At 38.3% G+C, this 23,778-nt stretch overlaps 1 protein-coding gene across 29 annotated transcripts in view; it reads left to right on the forward strand.

The window, feature by feature from the left end:
• The window catches only part of lrrfip1a (leucine rich repeat (in FLII) interacting protein 1a), a 274,944-nt gene that overhangs the window by 87,844 nt on the left and 163,322 nt on the right, over positions 1–23,778 (forward strand). The window lies entirely within an intron of this gene.

Genomic DNA, 23,778 nt, shown 5'->3' on the forward strand with positions numbered 1-23,778 from the left:
TGTGTGCTTAGGGTCGTTGTCCTGCTGAAAGATGAACCGTCACCCCAGTCTGAGGTCAAGACCGCTCTGGAGCAGGTTTTCATCCAGGATGTCTCTGTACATTGCTGCAGTCATCTTTCCCTTTATCCTGACTAGTCTCTCAGGTCCTGCCGCTGAAAAACATCCCCACAGCATGATGCTGCCACCACCATGCTTCACTGTAGGGATGGTGCCAGGTTTCCTTCAAACATAACGCCTGGCATTCACACCAAAGAGTTCAATCTTTGTCTCATCAGACCAGAGAATTTTCTTTCTCATGGTCTGAGAGTCCTTCAGGTGCCTTTTGGCAAACTCCAGGCAGGCTGCCATGTGCCTTTTACTAAGGAGTGGCGTCCATCTGGCCACTCTACCATACAGGCCTGATTGGTGGATTGCTGCAGAGATGGTTATCGTTCTGGAAGGTTCTCCTCTATCCACAGAGGACCTCTGGAGCTCTGACAGAGTGACCATCGGGTTCTTGGTCACCTCCCAGACTAAGGCCCTTCTCCCCCGATCGCTCAGTTTAGATGGCCGGCCAGCTCTAGGAAGAGTCCTGGTGGTTTCGAACTTCTTCCACTTACAGATGATGGAGGCCACTGTGCTAATTGGGACCTTCAAAGCAGCAGAAATTTTTCTGTAACCTTCCCCAGATGTGTGCCTCAAGACAATCCTGTCTCGGAGGTCTACAGACGATTCCTTTGACTTCATGCTTGGTTTGTGCTCTGACATGAACTGTCAACTGTGGGACTTTATATAGACAGGTGTGTGCCTTTCCAAATCATCTCCAGTCAACTGAATTTACCACAGGTGGACTCCAGTTAAGCTGCAGAAACATCTTAAGGATGATCAGGGGAAACAGGATGCACCTGAGCTCAATTTCGACCTTCACGACAAAGGCTGTGAATACTTATGTACAGTGCACTTATGTGGAAAAAGTGATGCGCTGTGAATACTTTCCGGATGCACTGTATGAATGATTACTTCTCTACCCATGTATTGCCCTGTGCAGTAGTTTAGTTGTCGCACATATCGCTGCAACTCTGTACACGTAACAGTATTCAGTAATGTTATTACAGTAATTCAAATGCGATTTATTCCAAGTTAATTTAAAATTGCTGCAAATCCCGATGCCATATTGGCATGAAACACTCAAAAGATCATCTGCCTCATCATAAAATGGATTTGAATAAATATTTTTTTTTAAACTAGAAGTTTTTAATTACTTTTTCTCACTCAAACACAACATTCTCAGTTGATTTATTTCTATCATATTCTGAACAAGAAAAAAACTTGTTTTGTAATACAAAAAATTGTATTAAGTGATGTTTGTTCATGGATTGGCTGTAGCTTATATTTTGTGTTTTCTCGTCATGTGTTCAAACAAAGTGTAAGGCACTGCTTTGATGGATAGTGTAATCAGTTTATTTCAGATTTATTATCTCATGTATATAGTATCATTATTATGAATTAGTGACCCTCTGTGGATAGAGGAGAAAGGACATCATGGATTGTGGAAAGTATTAAAAAAAAAAAAAGAAAAGTTTATTCTTCTTTAATGTTACAAGAAAGATTAAAAAGGGAATGGTGTCTTTAAGTGATGTTACATTAGGAAAATAAATAAGCTTTAACATTTTATATCTTGACTGCCACTTCTCCATTGTTATGGCCACAAAGAACATTCTGACTGCTGCTGAGGTGTTTTATTGTGCCCCAAAGCACACAGTTTCACTGTCTTGACTTGCACAGTTTTACTCCCTTCAGGCCCAATTGTTACTAGCTGATCCTTCCAGCCTATGTAGCCTATCATGGCTCCTGCTTTTAAACCTTTGGATAGAGAGCCACATGGGTCCCACTCCTGCAAATGTCATTGGTTGTGAGGAGCCCAGTGAGCGTGGTTCTCAATTTCTTTCATCAGTTTTAATTCACATAGGCTGAAGTCTGCTGGCAGCTGACCTTCATACTGGCTGCGGCCAAAAACAAATGCTGAGTCAGCCATTTAATCTTATAGACGTGGCACTTCACAACTGAGACACTACAACATCTCCCCGCAGTGCTTGAAGTGGAACCAAAATACCAGCAGTATTGTTTTTAGTCATTTATTGTCCCTTCTTCCAATTCGTTATTACTTTTACATGATGGGGTGGATGGAGGTTGGAGGGTGGGATTCTTTTGAAGCTTTGAGCAAAGTTGACGGCTGCAGGGTTTAACTTTGTGGAAATTTCTGCAAATGTTTGGAGCCAATTGATGTTTATTTACATTGACAATGTGTCCAGCTAATTGGTGATGGAAAATATCATTGTTCATAGCTTCACCCCTGCTCAAAAGATAAGATAATTTGTTAAGATGCACTTGCCTTTTTCTCAAGAAATCTATAGTCAATTGAAACCCCTCAACTACAAACCGGTGATCTCAATTAAATAAATTATTTGACTTGTAAAAAACCATTTGGCTGCACCAGTGATGATTTAGCTGTGTCATAATAAAGGGGGTGAACACTTTTTTGGTCAATTGTTTTGTATTTGTAAGTAATTTAGACCACTTTGCAGAGATCTGCTTTAATTTTGACAGTAAAGAAAGTTTTCTGTTAATCAGTTTTAAAAATGCCAAAAATAAATCCTATTTGATTCAATGTTTCACAACAATAAAATGTGAAAACTTTCAAGGGAGTGAATACTTTTTTTAGGTACTGTATGTCATTAATAAACACTGCAAGTTATATCCTGAATGAAAGACTCTGTGGTAAGCTAGACCATTATGGAAGAAGTGATGATGGTTTCATTAATTTCTGTATAAGAGTAGAACAGTAGTGGATTGAGATGGAAAATATCTGGTAAATTGGAGGATAAAAACATGCTGTTGAGATGTTTTGGTAAGAGAAGTTATGTTTTCATTCTAGCTGAGAGTTCAGTGTTTGATTAGTGATTTGCAATGGTTGTTGGTTGAGGTGGCACAATAAATTAAATACTATTAGCAAGGAATGCATACAAATTGTAAGTGATTTACAATTAAAGTATACTCACAAAAAGCAATAAATAAAAATTTTAAATCACTTTTAATAAAGCTATGCTCACTAAAATGCAAATCATAACAGATATACTAATAACAAAATATTTGAAACATTTTCAAAAAGCAATACCTACAATAAAGGCATACATTCCAGTTTTTAAAATACAATCAATTGAATCACATTCAGTTAGGACAGGCCCTTGCAGGACATTGACAAAAGTGTCTCTGCTTACACATTATGCAATTCTTATTTGAGCATTTTATGTTCCTTGGGGTCAAAAACAGTTTATCCTCGCTGCTCTGTAGCAGACCTCTCAGTGCATCTGTCCGTGTTTTATACCTATTTTTTGTTCTTAAATCATGTAAAATTGTTTTCTTTTTATTTTCTTTTTCTTTTTACTAGTTTGCAAGTAGTTACTTCTATAAAATGCTTAACAACATTTGCGAAAGTTTCTTATTTTTGATCGTTATCGCCTTTGGAATCCAACGGGACACTAACGCACTACCTGCGCAGGAAATCCCAGGTGTGTGGCCGGCGCTGTTCATTTACAGCCGGGATGCGTTGCTATCTATGAGACCAACTACTAGTTACTCCCCGTGTATTACTAATATATCGGACGAATTAAAATCTTTGAAACCCAGAAAGCGAGGAAAAAGAGGTGGACTACGAGTACGTCTTAGACGGAGAAGTTTTAAAACACCTTTGCCAACCATCATCATGAGCGAAATAAACTGGACGAGCTGAGAGCATCTGCGCAATACCTCCACGAGTACCGTGAAAGCTGTCTGATGTGCTTTACGGAGACCTGGTTTAAGAATACAGACTCGGATAAAGCAGTCGAAGTAGATGGATTTGTTTGTGTACGGCAAGACAGAAATCCAGCTTCTGGTAAGCAGACGGGTGGTGGGGTCTGCCTTTACATTAACAAAAAGTGGTGCAGGAATATCACTGAAAAAGAGCGCATCTGCACGCCAAATATTGAATTACTCACCATCGGACTTCATCCATACTATCTACCACGGGAGTTTAATCAGTTATTTGTGACAGTCGTTTACATTCCGCCGCATGCTGATGTGGGAACTGCAGCTGAATCAATTCTTGAAACTGCTCATAAACTAGAAACCAAATCACCTGGTTCTTTCAAACTTGTGATGGGTGATTTTAATTTATGCAGTCTGGAGTCAGTATTATCAAATTACCATCAATATGTGAATATTAACACTAGAGGGGACAAAACTCTGGACAAGTGCTATGGAAATGTCCCTAATGCCTACATATCGCATCACAGAGCAGCCCTGGGTGCGTCTGACCACGTAGTTGTTCATCTTCTCCCAAAGTACAAACAGAAACTGAAACAAGAAAAACCAGCCATACGAACAACACAAAACTGGTGCAAGGAAAGTGTAGAGGAACTGCAGGAATGCTTTTCCTGTACAAATTGGGATCTGCTGACATCCTCACAGTCACTGAATGAGGCCACCCATGCTGTCAGCGAATATATTCAATTCTGTGAGTCTATGATCGTTAAGAAAAAATCTGTCAAGGTGTACCCAAACAGTAAGCCATGGATCACTAAAGAGGTTAAAGCATTACTATTGCAAAAGCAATATGCGCATCAAGAAAATAAGTTAGAAGATAAGCGAATTTTACAGCAAAGGATTAACAGGTTAAACAAAATAAAAAGTTGTATGGGGAAAAAATCAAGAGGTGGTTCAATGATAACAATCCAAAGCAGGTCTGGAAGGGACTAAAAACAATTACAGAACTGGGCCCTAAAAAGAATGTGGATTTTCCAGCTGACAAAGACCACAAGCTTTTAGCAGATGAACTGAAAAACTTTTATGCCAGATTTGAAACAAGTGATTTCAGCACCCAAAATACAGAAATAAAGGAAATACTTTATAAAAACACCAGGTATTCTGCTGTGATTGGGTTCAGTTTAACTGAAGTGGAAAAAGGCTTGCAGCAGGCCAAAACAAATAGTGCAGTGGGACCAGACGGTATATCAGGTCGGCTCTTAAAGTCTAGCTCTAAGCAGCTCTCCCCAGTTTTTCATTTGCTTTTTAACTGGTCTCTGACCTGTGGTATTGTACCTAATCTGTGGAAACAATCAATCGTTACCCCTGTATCTAAGGCTTGTAGGCCAAGCTGTTTAAATGACTGTAGACCAGTGGCACTTACATCTATTCCAATGAAATGCTTTGAACACTTGGTGAAAAACATTTTAATGACAGAGACAAAGTCTTTTCAAGATAACAATCAATTTGCTTATTGTGCAAACAGAAGTGTGGAAGATGCTCCGCTTGTTATCTTACATCAAATCTATACCTTTCTTGATCAGCCTGGTTCATATGTCAGAGCATTATTTTTGGATTTTTCTTCAGCGTTCAATACTATACAGCCTCATATACTGATTGGGAAATTAAACAGTATGAATGTAAACTCATTTACAGTGATCCCTCGCTATATCGCACTTCGTCTTTCGCGGCTTCACTCCATCGCGGATTTTAAATGTAAGCATATGTGAATATATATCGCGGATTTTTCACTGCTTCGTGGATGTCTGCGGTCTACAGTACGTGTGCTTCCTCAGTTGATTTGCCCATTTGAATTGAAACAAGGGACGCATTTGAATTGAAACAAGGGACGCTATTGGCAGATGGCTGAGAAGCTACCCAATCAGAGCACGCGGTTAAGTTCCTGTGTGCTGCTGATTGGCTCAGCGACGGAGTGTTGCATTAACCAGGAAGTGTAATCTCACTCATTCAACATTAACGTGCACAAGCGCCAACAGAAGATGCAAATGATTGCAGAAAAGGTAAAAGTTTTGGATATGTTGAAGGAAGGAAACAGCTACACGATGAGTCCACGATTCTTTTTATTTAAAAAGGAGGAAAAGCATATAAGATCTACGGCCGCAGTGTCTTTTAACCAGGGCGCAAAATGAGTTGCAAGTGGACGTGATAAGGCAGTAGTCTGGATGGAATCTGCTCTAGGGATTTGGATTGAAGAGTGATGGAAGAAGAACAACGGCGGTGCTAAACAGTCGCCTGAAGAGGCTCCTTTAGAAGAACTGTAACGCTCTCCTTTGTTGTGCAGTAAAATTAAACTCATCGTTATCGGACAAGTCGTCATGTCATTGTTGGTGAGTAACCATAATTAATTATTTACGTACAGTACTTATTACATGTACATAGTTTAGTGTCACTGTACACACATTTTACTGTATACAATTTTTCTTGCGTTGTACGTATTTATTGCTGGTGGCCTGTCTGTCGTAATGGCTGTAACATATGTGATATCGGAGACGCTTGATATCTTTAAAATAATATTTAGGTTTTACTGTATGTAAACTGTGTTTACATACATAATTTCAACGAATCTTACCTAATATCTAAGAGAATACAAAGGGTTTATGCTGTATAATTGTGCGTGAAATGTTTGTAATAGTGTGGGAGAGTTTATAAGGGCTTAAAATATATAAAAATAACACAAGTGACCTGAGACAGAACAATGACCACTGCTCCATTATTAAGTATGCGGATGACACCATGATCATAGGATGCATATCAGTGGCTTTCATCCTCCCCAATCTAAATCAAGTGGACTGTATGGTAAACTGGTGCAATAAAAACTCTCTCACTCTGAATGTAAAAAAGACCAAAGAAATGATATTTGATTTTAAGAGACAGAAATCTGTATGTTCACCTATTGTAGTTCTGGGAGAGGAGGTAGAAATAGTGAATGAATATAAATACTTAGGAACTTACCTAGATAACAATCTTAACTGGAATACAAATACAAAAAAATTATTTTCTAAATGCAACCAGCGCTTATTTCTCCTCCATAAACTCAAACTATTTAAAGTAGACAAGGACCTCATGTTGTCCTTCTATCGTAGTATGATACAGTCTGTGATCACTTTCATTTTCATTGCCTGGTTTAATAGTCTGACAAACCAAAACTCAAAAAAGCTCCAGCAGATTACGAAGTATGCAGCTAAAGTTATTGGGGCTGATGTAGATGATTTGACTAGTGTGTGTCAGAGGGCAATGCTAAAGAAACTGGAAATCATCTCAACTGATGACAGACATCCATTACATGTAGAACTAAACTTCAGTAAATCAGGAAGGATAGTTGCTTTGAAAACCCACACAAATCGTTCCAGAAACTCCTTTCTTCCTAGTGCCATACGACTTTTCAATAAGAAATATCGGAGATAATGTTTAAGGTTTTGATATATATCCTGTTGCCTTTTTTTTTTTTTTGGTGTAAATATGTTTTATCTAACTGCCTTACCTTAACCTTTCTTATTTCTATTTGTCTGTTTTATTTCATTCTGTCTGTTACCTGTTATTAGATGCAACTGAGAAGGCAAATTTCATGTTTTCTTGTGTAAACATGACTAAATAAAGAAACCTAAACCTAAATCCTATTGCCCCATTAAATGGGAATTCCTGTACTGAAGGATCATTTATTAGTATTCTAAGACAATCTTTAAGATCCCCCCACTTCAGCAACAGAATTGAGACAGACACACACATAGTCCACTGCAGTTACTTGCCTCCACATATTTGAGGAGTGCTACCGTCTGCTACAATATTTTTCTGTCATTTTGACTATTGCATCACTATATGGCATAACAACAGCAAGTACAGGTTAGATAAGTATATGCTATGTGTTATAACACTACAGATATATTCTGTTTGCATTTCCAATTAGACAGTAATGTTAACTTCCTTTAATTATTTTTTGAATGCACAGTCAGAAGGTGGATGCTGTGCAGTCTTGTCCATGCTTCATCTGGTATTGGTAGGCACATTTACTAATTTGGGTGTTTTGAGTGTTGATATCTGTATCTCCTATACCTCTTCATTATCAGCTCTCTTAACAGCAGTCCTTTTCACCTCATTTTGATGGGGTGTGACATATTATTTACTTCAAAGGCATATTTTACAATTCACATTTTCATGAATCATAGCTGCCAGTTGTTTCAACCTTACATAAACTATCATCATAACTGAATGACAGCAGTTTCAGTTTTGGGCTTTGGAGCATTTCTGATTTTGAAATTTCAGGTTAAGGATGCTCAACCAATACTAGTAGCCCAAATAAAAAAAAAACATTCTTGTTAATACTCACTCACAGTTGAGACTTTTGAGAAGAATGATCTAGGAAATTGTTACAGCCTTTCTGATATTGGTGTAAAGGTGAGAAAACTCCATATATTTGTAGGTCAGCAGTTAACCAAATATTACATAATGCTTGCATTTTCCAAAGTGTTGAAATAAGTGGGAGGTTGGATGTTATTAAAAGATACTGAGAATTGTGGGAATGCATTTAATTTGTGTGTGTGTGTGTGTGGGGGGGGGGGGTCATGTGGATGCCCTAAAGTTAGTATTAGATTTACATTTCAAAATAACTTAGAACGATATGTTTTAACTGTGGTGGGTTGGCACCCTGCCCGGGATTGGTTCCTGCCTTGTGCTCTGTGTTGGCTGGGATTGGCTCCAGCAGACCCCCGTGACCCTGTGTTCGGATTCAGCGGGTTGGAAAATGGATGGATGGATATGTTTTAAATAGAAGGCACATCAAATTTAAGGACTTAAGTTGCTAAACTTTTATTATTCCACAATTGCTGGAGTTGTCATCTTAGTTAATCGCAGATACGTCACTGATTACAAATACTAAATTGTTATTTTCTTTGATGTTATTTTACACAGTGACCAGCATCTCAATACACACAAAGAAGTAACTTTTAAAACAATACAGGAAGATACAGTATTAGCCTCATAAAGAAGGTCGAGAAATATCAAAAGATCAAGAGGAAAGGTCAAAGCTAAATAACAAAGATTAAAAATGGGGATAGCAAAAGAAGGCTTTTATCTTTGTTGTGAAATCTTGGATCAGAAGGAACACCACAGGCAAACTTAGGTACAATGGATTTAATTGATCAGTCTTGCGTAGTGTCAGTTTTGAATAGCTAGAATCTCTAAGGTGTCTCAAATTTATATCAAATAAGCTCAGTATATTCAATATCTGAAATCTTGGAATTCATAGCCTTGGATTCAAGTATGTGTGTTAATAATAACATTATACACTATGCAGTAATTTAGGTTCTCTTTAAAAATTGTAGTCCTATAACCAGCATCATTGTAAGAAAAACTTTTCTGTGAAATTTACCTGAAAAATGTTGGGGATTAACAAGATTATCAATCAAACTGCTGTGTATAAACACTGATATAGCTTCTAAACAGAGGGCATAAAACTGTCTTAACTAGACTTGCTTCCTTATACTTGTACAAGTCTGTTTTAAGTAAGGAAGAATTTGTGTGCACAGTGCAGTGGCAGGACCTGCCATGAGACCAGGATCCCAGTCTCCCAGGGTTGACTTCTTGTTTAGAAAATAGTTTAGTCTATAAAACTGGGTCTATAAGACAGGCTTAATGTTCCAAATGTCATTGTGCCAGCCAATTTATGCTTTGTGTAAATTATTATACTTTTTCTTATTATTCTTCTTGTTCTTGTTCTTCTTATTATTATTTGACTCTATACATGAGAGAAATGTCATAATAATACTGCAAGTTTACCTTAGGTGCAGAGTATTTTTTGCCGTTGTCTCTTGGGTCCAGGATATTGGATATTGGCACTGTTTGTAAGGAGTTTGCTTTTATGCTGAAAAGTGTATACAGTAATCCCTCCTCCATCGCGGGGGTTGCGTTCCAGAGCCACCTGCGAAATAAGAAAATCCGCGAAGTAGAAACCATATGTTTATATGGTTATTTTTATATTGTCATGCTTGGGTCACAGATTTGCGCAGAAACACAGGAGGTTGTAGAGAGACAGGAACGTTATTCAAACACTGCAAACAAACATTTGTCTCTTTTTCAAAAGTTTAAACTGTGCTCCATGACAAGACAGAGATGACAGTTCTGTCTCACAATTAAAAGAATGCAAACATATCTTCCTCTTCAAAGGAGTGCGAGTCAGGAGCACAGACTGTCAGAAACAGAGAGTAGAGAAAAGCCAAGCAAAATGACACCTTTTATTGGCTAACTAAAAAGATTACAATATGCAAGCTTTCGAGGCAACTCAGGCCCCTTCTTCAGGCAAGAGAGGAAAGCAAACAAATCAATAGGGCTGTTTGGCTTTTAAGTATGCGAAGCACCGCCAGTACAAAGCTGTTGAAGGCGGCAGCTCACACCCCCTCCGTCAGGAGCAGAGAGAGAGAGAGATAGAGAGACAGAGAAAAACAAAGTCAAAAATCAATACGTGCCCTTTGAGCTTTTAACACTAGAATTACCAGAGCCTACGAAAAAACTTGTATATCCGGCCCACCTTAAATCGCTTCTTAAATCCGTTCACACCTCTCAGCCAGCATCCTTTGTCCTCTAAATGTGCTGATAAAAGACAAGCTGCCAGCAGCCGGCTATTCCATCCCCCCACCGACTTAGAACGTGAGCAAAGTTTTCCCAGCTCACGCCTTGATTGATTATGTGGGAGTGAAGTGGAGTTTTACAGTGGAAATAAGAGATCATTATTCTAAAGTAATCTGTGTAAACACATTGTTAAAACAGAAACTTTCATATTTTAGTAATAAATGTTACAAAATGTAGTAGGCATAAACTATAGAATATATAAAGCCCGAGTTCCAAAGATCAAATAAACAGTTTCACAAAAGCTTCAAGAATGACTCAACAGCTTCTGTGGCGTAGCGCACTAAGATTTGCCTCTTAGCTGCAGAGCAGCTTTTCCTTGCCTCACAGACCTGAGTTCGATTCCCCGCTGGGGATGAAGTGTTGCTCTTTTTTTCTTTTCTTTTAAACCTCAAACGGACATAAAATTTATACATTGGTATGCACTGTCAGTTACTGAGATCGTTATATTTTCATGTGGGATGCTCCTTTTAAAATATTTTTTTAACAATTGAGACTGCAATTAACAGGAACAACTGTCCTTATAACTTATTTTTAAGATCCATAACACACAGACAGACAGAGCACTGCGTAATAGAGAGACAGACAGGCAGAGAAGTCACTAGATATAGAAATAAACAGGGAAGCCACGTGTACTGAAAGAAAAAAAGAACAACATTCTTGAAGCTTTTGTGAAAGTGTTTATTTGATCTTTGGAACTCGGGCTTTATATATTCTATAGTTTATGCCTACTACATTTTGTAACATTTATTACTAAAATATGAAAAAGTTTCTGTTTTAACAATGTGTTTACACAGATTACTTTAGAATAATGATCTCTTATTTCCACTGTAAACTCCACTTCACTCCCACATAATCAATCAAGGCGTGAGCTGGGAAAACTTCGCTCACGTTCTAAGTCGGTGGGGGGATGGAATAGCCGGCTGCTGGCAGCTTGTCTTTTATCAGCACATTTAGAGGACAAAGGATGCTGGCGGAGAGGTGTGAATGGATTTAAGAAGCGATTTAAGGTGGGCCGGATATACGAGTTTTTACGTAGGCTCTGGTAATTCTAGTGTTAAGTATGCGAAGCACCGTGCAGCATGTCGCTTCACGAAGCAGCTGCACACAGAAGGTAGCAACGTGAAGATAATCTTTCAGCATTTTTAGACGAGCGTCCCTATCGTCTAGGTGTGCGAACAACCCCCCTGCTCACACCCCCTATGTCAGGATCAGAGAAAGTCAGCGCAAGAGAGAGAGAGAGAACAGTAAGTTGGGTAGCTTCTCAGCCATCTGCCAATAGCGTCCCTTGTATGAAATCAACTGGGCAAACCAACTGAGGAAGCATGTACCAGAAATTAAAAGATCCATTGTCCTCAGAAATCCGCGAACCAGCAAAAAATCCGCGATATATATTTAAATATGCTTACATATAAAATCTGCGATGGAGTGAAGCCGCAAAAGGCGAAGCGTGATATAGCGAGGGATCACTGTATTGGTCTAGTGCAATTGAGTATAGTGCCTCTGAGAATCAGAACCCAGGAAATTCTCAGATTAACTATACCAGGAATTTGATAACATTTATTCAGTCATGCATGTTAAACTGACATGGTAAATCCCAGGGATGATAGCATTCACACTTAACACTCACTCAATGATTCTGAAGAGTTTCGGAAAATAAAAATTAATAGATACTGTGCATCAAGAGTTGTGCTCTGCTTACATGCACTGATATTTCTGTTTCAAAACTGAAATTTTTGAAAGAAAAAGAAACTTAATATAACAAGAAGTTTTCAGCTACATTCCTGAAGTAAAATTTACAATAGAGCATTTGTTTTTAAATTGTCAACAAAAACAATCCCTACAAGACAATTTGGATGGAAGAGTTTAAAAAGTCCTGTATGAATGCTCTTCATTAAGTTAAATTGTTGTGCATTGCACAGTAGTAGGAATGTTTTTTCTTTTGTTTTTGTTGTTAAATTATTTTTCTTTTCTAAAAAAAAAAACCAAAACAAATATCACTAAACGGATTAATATTTGATCATAGAAAAATGATCATAAAACATTCAATGATCCCTGGTTTCATTTGAAAAGGAATGGTTAATGGTTCATGTGTGTGAAAGGTGTCTTTCCTTATTTATCTCTTTGAACTATTACTAGTAATGTCTATGTGATTGTTTGCAATTCATTAGGGTCGCTATCACCAGTTATAATTGATTTAGTCTGTATGAATTGCCTTGTGACATACTTTACCAGCACCAGGGTTGTTTTTTTTACTCTAAAATGAGGTAAGAAACGAGGCTACACTCTCTATCACCCTAAACTGGATTAAAAATTGGATTAACATACTGAATACAATTTAGTTCAGAGCCTGTCCCAGCCACATTGGTTTCAAGGCAAGAGCCAGTTCTGGTGCCATCCACTTCTAAACATAACGTTCTGAAACCTGTTTAACACAATTCAGAGCTGTTTGATACTTTTTTTTTTAATAAGTAAAATAGACTTCATACATAACTTTATTTGTTAGTCCAGTATATCACAGACATGGACTTGAAATCCTGAAGGAAAAAAGTAGATTTCGGCCTTGAGGCGCATATCCATTTTTAAACATGCTCACTACTATTCAGAAACACGGGAAAATGAGAACTATTTTGGCATTATCAGATGCAGGACCAGGATTAACATTAGATAATGCCCTAGTCTATTAGAAGGCACACAAACCTCCCCTTCTCAACCATAGTGGTTCATCATAGAGTCACTAGTTAACTTAATACTCTATGTCAAGTGTAAATGATGTAAGGTGATGCTGAATGTGGCTGATGGAGGCAGTCAGTAGGCCTATTGTATTTTTGTCTTGGTTTTCTAGGTCATTGTGTAGTTCACAAAGATAGTTGCGGGCAAAGTATTTATTTAAACCTTGTATTTAAATTAATTATTAAAGAAATTAATATGCTTGCATTTATGCTTTTGTTAAAATAAACGAAGAAAGCCTTTCTCAAACAGATGTATTTACTAAAAATAGTGAAAGCATGAAGTTTGCAGAAACCTCTCTCTAGATTACAAATTTAGACTGAACTTTCCTAAAGCGGCCATGTACAGTTTCTCCATGGCCAAGTATAGTTGAAACTGTATGTTGCCTGCTGTGTTCTAAAAACATATTTTTCACAATTCTTAATTTTATGGTGGGCAGCTCATTAGTGAAATGGTTAGCTTTTCACCACTCTAGGAGACTGATACCTCTCTGTTGTTGTGGAGTTTCTACTTCCTTCCCAGCCATGGGTTTTCCTCCACATGCTTTGGTTTCTTCACACATCAAAAAGAAATTAATAGATTTGACTCTAAATTGGCTAAGTTTTTGGGTTTATGCTCAGGAATGGACTGACACTCTCTAAAGGCATTGGTTCATGCCTTCTAGTTAATGTTGCTAACAGAAGACAGAGAAAGAGAAAGAAAGCTCAGGGTTGCATGGAGCTCCTGTTGATTTAAAGTGAATTTGATAATGGATATACTGAGTACAGTGCCTATAAAAATATTCACCCTTGGAAGTTTTCACGGGGGTGTCAGTTAATTATAGTATAAATTCATCTTACCTGGAAAGTGCAACTTGTGGCGTGTCAGTGTTGTGGCCTAACCTACACAATAAAGACAACAAGAACACTCTAGGAAACTCTCTGAAAAGGTGAAATGTCAGGTGAGGTCAGGTGGGGAGCATGTGCTGTTACAGCATGTTGCTGCACCTACAATCACGATGAAACAGCTCCAGATCCCAGTTGGCAACCCGCCCAGGCAGATACACAGTTCAGTCCCGTTCCCCCCACAGAAATGACCATCTATCTGCCACACCCAGGACGTCCACTTGGCCTGGTCCAGATGCTTGGGTCCTCAACAATGAGAATCCTGTGAGCTGGATCACCCTCTGGGAATCATGCCACATTGCTGTAGTGCTGTAACTGATGCTCTCTCACAGTGCAGGTAATGTGCCTCATTCGGGACTGCATGAGCAACTACTCCTTCAACACAAAGCCAGCCAAACCAGCGGTACCCAAGGATTCTCTGAAGAGACACAATACTGAAGGAGTACAGTCCTCGTCTCAGGTCACTAGATAGTGTCCATGTCTTGCAACCATATTGTAAAACAGGATGCACCTGAGGCTTCATGTATAGCACTGTGCGTAGAATTCACACTAAAACATAGAAATGTGCGTATGCACAAAAAAAATCCAGATGCATAAATCTGTGTGTACACCAACTTCCAATGTTCTTCCACTACATAAATCCTGGTTAGCGTGTAATGTAATGCACATGCCTGCACTCCTTCCAGAATTACTCTTCTTTGAATATGCAAATCAAATAAATAGCCTCATAAATTCAGCATTCTGTGAAAAGATTGGCAAAGCATGGGGGAAAAAAGAATAATTTCAGCGAATACCAAGTGGTGGCAAGGAAAAACGTTCCATTTGTTGGTTTAAGCAGAGGTATAAACAACAAAAGAAAGTTGATCGAGTGACATAGAGTGGCGGAGAAACTTGAAAGTTCAAGTTCAACAAGTCACACAGTGCCAGAAATAAAAGGAAGTGGTCAGATATCAAAGTCGCCATGAAAAGACACTCTGTAGCCCACCGTCTGAGTGTCATAAGGAAGCGTATTAGGGTACAGAGAAAAGAAAAAAAACTGGGACACAGTGGGGGGAAAAAAAGGTTGAAATTTTCACCTTAATCACGTAGTTTATTTTGTCATTAAAGTAGAACGTCATAAACTTCTTAAAATCGTTTAACTTACTAGTTTCTTAAATCCCATTGTAACTAAAGTAGCACATTAACTCTTTTAGGGCGGATGTCGACTTTTGTCGACAGGAGGGGTTGAGTGCGACAGGAGGGGTTGAGGGCGAATGTCGACAGAAGTCAACATCCAGGGATAGAGGGAGACAATCAGCTGTTAATGGCAACAAAACTCACTGTCACGTCGCAGGCATTCCCTCTGTGCTTGGAGGAATGCTAGAGTCGTTAACTCGGCAACTAATCCTTGCATGTGCGTAAGTTGCGAAATGTAAACAATGGCAAGATGGCATCGACATGTCACAAGGGAGCGAAGCGAGTGCAGAAAAGAAAACACTCGGCAGACAATGTTTTGCGCATTATCGCGGAGTTGGACTCTGATTTTTCAGAATCGGATTTTATTGACAGTGATCAGGAGATCGAACAAGAGAGTGAGAAGCCGACATCAGCTGATCGGACACCAGCCGATGCCGCGCCAGCTGATCCGCTGCCAGATGAGTGCATTCACGTAGCCGATGCATCTACGGCAAGGTTCGCGTGGAAGGAATACACAGACATTGATCCGTAGGAGCCGAACTAGCTACCGGATTTCACAAGACGGCATGGCTTGCTGTTGGACACGACAGATCACCCACTGCTGGACTGCTTTAGGCTGCTTTCTCCTGATGCTGCTTTTCAGCTACTGTCAGACGAGACAAACAGGTAGGCAGAGAAATTTTTTGAATCGCGGGCTGCGCTTGCATCGCATTCTCGTTTTTCAAAGTGGACACCCACAACAAAAGACGAGATGAAGCGCGCTGTGGCATTACAAATAGAGATGGGACAGAACTGGTGATATAACTTCAGGGAGCATTGGTCCAAACGTGCTTTGTCCCCTGGTGGCTTTGGACAGGTTATGCAGTGTGATGATAGATACGTGCTCCTGCAAAGTTTTATTCACTTCTGTAATAAACAGAAGCAAATCCCATGGGGTGAGCCAGGCTATAACGCCATGCATAAAAGTTCAGCCCCTGCTTGACATTGTGGAACCAACATAGAAACAATTTTATCAACCTGGCTGTAATTTGTCTGTGCATGAATCCATGATAAAATATAAGGGACACCTTTTTTTCTGTATATATATGCCATACAAGCCCACAAAGTATTGCATAAAACATTTTGTACTGGCAGAAGCAAACACTGGTTTCTGCCAGAAAGTAATTACATATACAGGAAAGTATTTCTTTCAAAGAGAGAACTGTCCCTTGACAAGTCAGGTTGTGCTGGAGCTGCTTCAGGGCTATGAACATTTGGGTCATGTTGTGTACATTTGGACAATTTTTATACATGCCCATAATTGTTCATGGAGCTACAGAGCAGGGGAATTGGAGCTTGTGGCACAGTGAGAGTGAACAGGATATACATGGCTTCACAGTTGAAGCCAGACAGGCTGAAGATGAAAAGAGGTGACAATACAGTTTTTATGCGGGCGGATAACTTGGTGGCAGTGGCATGGCACGATGGCAAACGGGTGACTTGTCTCTCTAGAGTACACACTAACAATATATGTGAGAAAGTGCAGCAACAGACAATTGAAAAGTAGGCACCAAAGCAACACGTATTGTAAGCAGTGCAATGTGGCAATGACTGAAATTGGCTGCTTTGAGCGAGATCAGACTTTGCAGGACTTTGCTGTGTAAAATGTATGTGATATGTATGTGAAATCATAGAGTATGCAGGCTCATACAACATGCAAGACAGTAACATTTGTCAAATGGAAATATTTTTTGTTGATTTCAATTGCTTTGTGCTCTTTTTTTAAAAAAAGTTAGTGTTTGGAAAAATATTCAGCCCTGGGAGAAAAGAAACAAAAAAAAAATTAGCCCTAAAAGAATTAAATGTTTTGTATTCTATGTATTCTTCTATGCACTCTATGTGTGTGTGTATCCCTACGTGCTTCTTAAATGGGCTTTCTCTTACACCAACAGGACACAGGACAGGCTTGAGTGATTGTGTAAGAAGAAGATAGTGAGAGAGGATAGTAAGAAACCACTGATGACTCAGAAGAACTTACAAGCTACACTGGCTGAAATTGAAAAAAACTGTGCATACAACACTAGTTGTAGCTTTATGGTTGAGTGGCAAAAAGAAAAAAAACACTGTTCAAAATAAATAAATACAAGCATATAAAGCTTATCAGAAGTCACATGGGAGTCTGGAAGAAGATTCTACGTACTAGGGAATCCTTTCCCGCATTCCTGGGAATGAAACTGCTGGAATTCTCGGCTGAATGGGAACGGCCAAGCTCTCATATATAGCGTGTAAAAGTGTAAAAATCAGTACAGTGGACTGGGAGGTGTCTGCACTCTGCAGCTCGTGAATGCCGGGACGGGGCAGAGTTCATTGACGTTTGTGCTGTTCACAGCTTTGAACAGCAACTTGAAATTGCAATGCGTCAGTCTGTGCCAAGAAACTTGCCATCACAGAATGATGACAAGAAACTGGATGCATCAGTAAAAGCTGAAATGGTGGTGTTTCAGAGCAACTGGAAGCGCAGGCGTTGTTTAGAACAAGTGTATCAGTATCTGATGACTGTGCCGCCTACTTCAGTGGAGGCAGAGCGTGCTTTCTCAGCAGCTGGCGTACTCTACACGAAGGTAGTCTCGCCTAGACGACCGTACGCTCGACACGTTGTGCTTTCTACGCTCTTATTACCGCATCTAACTAGATACATGTACTTATATGACAGCATGAACTGCTTGTAGTTAAGGTTAGTCTTTTATTGGTGTCAACATATTGCAGTAGTTTTATTAAAAATAAGTGTCAGTCGTTCTAAAACCGTTCACATGTGAGATGCCTGTGTACTGTGTCATTCCCGGGAATGACATGCAGGATTCCCAAATTCCCGGGAATGGATAAAACTGTCCGGGAATGGATTTCCTACTAAGTACTATATGTTGTGATAAGACCAAAGTTAATCTTTTTGACTATTACACTAACTGCTATGTTTGGTGTTAGCTAAACACTACATATTGTCAAAAGTACCTGATTCCTACAATGAAGTATGGTAGTAGTAGCATCATGCTTTGGGAATGCTTCTCTGTACCAGGCCCTGTAAAACTTGTGAATGTAGAGAGCAAAGTGAATGCATGAAAATACAGGGAAATCCAGGAGGAACAGCTGATGCAGATTGAAATAAACAAGTGACTTGGGGTAAGATATGTTTTCCAGCAAGATGAGAACTCCAGGCATATAGCCAAAGCTACCCAGGAATGGCTTAAAAACAACAATGCTAGTGTCCTAGAGCAGCCAAGTCAGAATCTAGATATCAATCTAATTAAGAATCTGTGGCTAGATTTGAAAACAGCTGTTCACTCTTGATCCCCATGTAACCTGAATGAATTTGAGCAGTTTTGCAAACAAGAATGGGAAAACATTGCATGTACAAAGCTGACAGAAACCTGTGTACATCAACTCATGGCTGTTTTGGCTGCCAAAGGTATATCTACTAAATACTCACTTGAAGGGTGCAAAAATGTATCAGATTAATGAGATCATTTTGAGTTTTGTATGTGTAATAATTTAAACCACTTTTCAAGGATTTGTTTTAACTTTGACATTAAAGAGTCTTTTAGTTGATCAGTGTCAAAAAAGAGCAAAATTAAATCCACTTGTTTCAATGTTTTATAGTAATAAAACGTGAACTTCCAAGGGGTGAATACGTTTTATAGACAATATCTAACACATGTATGATATATGCGATATATAATAACACAAAAAAGAATTGTGTTTTTTTTTGGAATTTCTTATTTTTGGTATGTGTTGTTCATTATTTATTTATTTTTTCCTGTTATTGGTTAGTTTACCTTTAGCTGAGTCCTCATATTGTTCAAAAAATCCTTGGATATATAGTATGTTTTGCTGTAGAAAGACTATTGAGTAACAGGGTGACTGTGATACTGCTGCGTTTTTTTTTTGTTCCGTTTTGTTTTATATATACAGACTACTCCTGTTGCTGCTGATAAGGAAACTGTTATGATCAAGGCTGTTTTCAAAATCAGTTTTGCAAAATACTGTACAAAAAGCTTATAGGTAGATATCCTCACAACACACCTCTGCTAAATGTGGCAAACAGTTTCTGTTTCAGTCATAGAATCGAGCAGCTTAATGCATTATTAGAAGAATCTGTTAATAAAGTAAAATGAAAATGAGACATTATGCTGTAGTACTATCCTTAACTGTTTTTGTGTAAATGTGTCCTCAAGACTGCAGCCAGTCTGCACTTTGCAGAGTAACAACAACAAAAAAAGTTTAAAACAAGTAAAGTGTGAACTTAATAAGTGAATCTTCTTAGGGAATACTAGTTAAGGTTAGACATTAAAAATGTTACATTAAAAAAACCTTGTACTATAAAGGTTTAAGCAATGTCAAGTGTCATAGAACTATGCTATAATGTTACTTTCCAATTTGAGTTTCCTTATTCATATATACTGTATGTTTGTAGAATTCAAAGGTTTTAAACTGGCTGTTTAAGAGGGTTTACGAAGGTTTTAAGAATTTAAGGAAGGTTTTTGCTTTGTGCCCTCCCCCACCATAACCTATTGTCAGTGTGGAAGGAGTAAAAGCTTTAAATTCGTCAAAAATTTTGATCTCTGCTTTTTGATGGATCTCAATGTTTTAGAGTCCTCTGTTACCGAAAACATCGATATCTCAATGATAAGACTGTGTCTGCGTGTCACAGTTTATTGAAGATGGGTCTACAGCTAAAATGGCTGGATGAAAAAATACCAACCTTGGACAACTTGGTTCCTAGGGTGCAAAGCCCACTGACGCTCACTTCTGAATTTTTTAGTATGACAGAGGCATTTATTTCTTAAAATGTTTTAAATGCAGTATTACAAAACAGAGTTGTAGTTTGGACTATTAATAATGAAGATTATTGTAAAAGTGGTGCAGGTATGGCTACTTGCTTTTTACAGTATACTTACAGTATGTATGTATATATAATACACATCATCACTGAAACTTGGGAAAAAAAAAAATATGATAGATCAGTCAGGTGAGGCTTTAGTGTTTGCTCCTTGACTAGGACTCCCCAGCTAATCATGCTGATCTGGCATTTCATAAAGTAGGTCTTGAGGGTGACTTTGATCTATTTTCTGTAGTCACTGACAATTCTCTTTCAGGTCAGCTCAGTAGTTGGACATTCTGATGCTATGTCCCATCCAATATAATACATGCAGGGTGATTGCTTCAATAGAAGTTGTCTTTGCCTTGATGATGATGATAGTGATCCTAGAATTGGTATGGCATTCCATTTGATATAGAGACTATTTGGAAGGCAGTGCTCTTGGATTGTCTCAAAGTGTCAGGTGACAATGGTAAGTATTTCAAGTCTCATTACTGTACATTTAAGCAGTGGGTCTCTACCTTCTTGGCCTAGGTACTCAAAGTTTGCTCTATTTGTGCTCAGTAATTACCCTTTATTAGCAGTAATTTAAATGTAAACTAGCCAGCATTATCAAATGACACACATTAACAAATACCAGTAAATACATATTTAACATTTAAATACAGCATACATAATAAATGAAATATACACGGTACTCATCCAAAAATGACTGAAGAAACGAGTGTTTAATACTAAATCAGATTTAGTGTCCATTTGATTTTTGCAACAATAATTAGGCTTGTCTGTTTTTCACAAGTTTTGATAAGTTTTTTGTAATGCCTCAAGATTTTCATTTTTTTTTTTCATTTAAAAAAATTAAATGATTTACTTCTTTAAGTAGCATGCTTTGTTTCCAGATGTCTTTCTAGCTGAAGGCTACATGATTTCGTCAGGTAGTATCACACTACAGATTTCATACAATGGCTGTTGTTTACCTTGCTTCATAGTAAATATACTTCTGAAAGTCTGTGTTGTATGTTCTTTTAACATTTCTGTGGTGTTCTGTGTTTTGGATCAATCTTAAAAAAAAAAAAAAAAAAAAAAAAGCTGGTATGGAATTGCAGTGGGTGGTGGTACGAGATATTTGAGGAACTTGTCCATGTTCGTTGTTTATCTTAATGAATTGTGCCCTGTATAGCAGGCTGTCATCTGCTCATAACTGGACTTAACATCAGTCATTTCAATTTCCCAGTGTGTAGGAATAAAATGTCCTTCACAAGGTGCGGAATTGAAATCTGCAATCAGCAGCCCCCTAAAACATTACATCGATGGCTAATTTAATTTAAGCTGACAACCCATCTAGGGTGGTCGCAACCTACAGGTCGAGAAATGCTACAATAAAAGAAAAATCTTTATATACTGTTAGCCTGGTTTCCTGCCATCCATCCATTTTCCAACCCGCTGAATCCGAACACAGGGTCACAGGGGTCTGCTGGAGCCAATCCCAGCCAACACAGGGCACAAGGCAGGAACCAATCCCGGGCAGGGTGCCAACCCACCGCAGGACACACACAAACACACCCACACACCAAGCACACACTAGGGCCAATTTAGAAACACCAATCCACCTAACCTGCATGTCTTTGGACTCTGGGAGGAAACCGGAGCGCCCGGCGGAAACCCACGCAGACACGGGGAGAACATGCAAACTCCACGCAGGGAGGACCCGGGAAGCGAACCCGGGTCTCCTAACTGCAAGGCAGCAGCGCTACCACTGCGCCACCGTGCCGCCGGTTTCCTGCCAATGTATGTAAATTATAGTTGTTAACTAGCGGGTTGGATAATGGATGGATGAAGTTTGTGTTCCATTTTGGGTACAGACTGTTTAGTTCTATAATTGCAACCAAGAACTCCATGCATCTGTGTATACTATTGAAAAGTACACTAGGGTTTCTTTTTTTGTGCTATTTGAGACAAAAAAGTTTTTCATTGATTTTCATAGAATATTAAAGATTCAACAGTTTGTTGGTTGATATTGTTTTTCTTTTTCATTGGGTCTTGTAAACAACTGGCATTCAAGCTTTTTTTTTTAGTACATTTAGGTTTTCAAGTTCAAGTTTAGTTTCCTATGTTGTATTGATGACTGCTTTTTATGTTTAGTCAGTAGCATTATTCACTTAAAGTTCATTAGGTTGACTTATGAGGTACTTGGCACAATGGGTTATTACTTGTCACTGATTCCAGACTCACCCCCTTATTCATCTTTGTCCTCATTTTTAGGGAAGCAGAACAGTGCAATTTAGCTTTTAAGTGTAAATTCTCATAATCATGAAATTTAATCAGGATGCTATATGCCACTGTTTGGTTTTTCCCTTTCACTAGCCCCCCAAAAAACAAAAACCCTAACAATGCACCTGGAATTACATCATAAACTAGAGTCTCTGAGATTATCCCAGTATTATTATTAAGGCATCCATTCTGTTAAGTGTTTTAGCCCTAGTCACATATATAGAGGCAGAAATGCTTAAATATTTTGTGCATTCATATTATTTAAAAAAATATGCATATAGCATAAGTCATGTGCATGTAAGTAAATTGTTCTTGTATTGTCAGCATTGGGTTGTGTTTTGTAGTGTATGCTTAAGTGTGAGAACTTTGGTGTTTTAGATGTTCCCCAGTTAGTCCTAAACATTACTTGCTCCAAATTGTAGTCATCACAAAGGTCACTTTATTTTTTGTTACTATACATTATCTTTAATAGTTTTTATTTTGCATAGCATAATAAACTCAGGACTAGCAGTTTTGGTCTTGGTTTTTCAAAGGGCTTATGAAAAGGCTTATTTTTGTATCTGTACATTACCTAGTGTAAAAACACAAAGGCCTACAACATTTGCATTGGACTAAAACTCTGACATTGCAAAGATAATCATACCTCCTACTTAAGAGACATACTGTCTGAAGGTTTGCAGTAAGTAATTCATCTCTGACTAAGAAGATTGGAATAGAGTCATTTAACATTATGATTTACTACATATTTGCTAACAGTATGAAAATAACGTTTTATGTCTTAGGACTTTCCCAGTGGTTCTGTTTACAATGACAGTTTGATTTTTGTGTTCCTTTACTTGCTATGCCTGAATGTAGAGAATAGGAGTGCCTTAAAAAGTAGCTTAGAAGGTCAAATTCCTCTCATGCATTAGATAATGTACTCTTTATCACATTGTAGGCTTAGTCTGTGAACCTAGATGTCTGTTAGACTGTGTATTCCGTTCAGATTATCATTCAGTGTAGATTCTTAGGTCATCTTGCAAGTATGCTAACTAACAAAGAAATAAAATAGGCATTTGCACATTATAATATAATCGTTTCATTCATAACTAAAACTAATGTTGCCTTTTACACTTACAGGTTAACATACCAATATGGATGAATAATAGTAAAACTAATTATAAAGTATGTGTAACTTGGTAAGCATTAGCATTCATAATACCAGATTGGATACATCCCTGAAAATGGCCACATCATTAATTCACATATCTGTGTTGTGGTTTGAAAAAAAATCACAGTAAAGAAAAGTAGCCAAAGGAAATGTAAACGAAACATAGTCATTAAAGGAAGTCCAATAATTAGAAAATCATAGGCATCTGGTGGTTGGCACGATGGCATAGTGAGTAGAATTGTCACTTCACTGAC

Source organism: Erpetoichthys calabaricus, chromosome 8 (assembly GCF_900747795.2).
Source record: "Erpetoichthys calabaricus chromosome 8, fErpCal1.3, whole genome shotgun sequence".
Taxonomy (NCBI): domain Eukaryota; kingdom Metazoa; phylum Chordata; class Cladistia; order Polypteriformes; family Polypteridae; genus Erpetoichthys; species Erpetoichthys calabaricus.